Source organism: Halyomorpha halys, unplaced genomic scaffold (genome assembly GCF_000696795.3).
Source record: "Halyomorpha halys isolate HHAL.00 unplaced genomic scaffold, Hhal_1.1 Scaffold30.1, whole genome shotgun sequence".
NCBI classification, from domain to species: Eukaryota; Metazoa; Arthropoda; class Insecta; order Hemiptera; family Pentatomidae; genus Halyomorpha; species Halyomorpha halys.
Window position 1 is genome coordinate 684,630 of NW_027110126.1, and position 662 is coordinate 685,291.

Sequence of the window (662 nt, forward strand, 5' to 3'; positions counted from 1 at the left end):
GGAAAACCAGGGAGCGTATCGAGCGGGAGAAAAATCGACGGGTAGCGCGGGAGAATTCGAATCTCCGGGACGTGATGGGGGACGTAAAAATCGGAACGATTGTGTATCGGAGATTGGGATCTAACCGGGGGAAAGAATTCCTACGCTATGAGGATCCATTCAGGGTGGTTACGATTAGAGAACACAATGTTGTTACTATTGAAAGTCTACAGGAACCAAAGAAAAAGCAGACGGTTCATGTTGAACAGCTAAGGTTCCCGTGATTGCAACTTTGTAGACACTTGGGATGCCTCCTCGAAAACCCAGAATCATAAGTTTTATTTATTTTTTTTTTTTTTCCTATTGTTGTATATATTTCATTTATTTGTGTAATTTCAATAAGATGTACATAGCTCCCGAAATGGTGTATGGTGAGTTGGGGGAAGTTACAGTGCAAAATGCAAGTGATAAACAAGGAGTTGTGTAAATAGAGTGGACAGGTAGAAATACAAGTTTTTGGTTGTAATGTTTCAGAAATACAAGTTTTTGGTTGTAATGTTTCAGAAATACAAGTTTTTGTTTGTAATATTTCTTATTGCTACTAATATTTTAATTTGACTATGTATGTTTATCATTTTGTTCTATTGGAAATATCTTTCGGATGATGTCTTTTTATTTGTTTT

At 36.6% G+C, this 662-nt stretch overlaps 1 protein-coding gene across 1 annotated transcript in view; it reads left to right on the forward strand.

Moving 5' to 3' along the window:
• The window catches only part of Smyd4-2 (SET and MYND domain containing, class 4, member 2), a 114,095-nt gene that overhangs the window by 112,743 nt on the left and 690 nt on the right, over positions 1–662 (forward strand). The gene's annotated exons all lie outside the window — the stretch shown is intronic.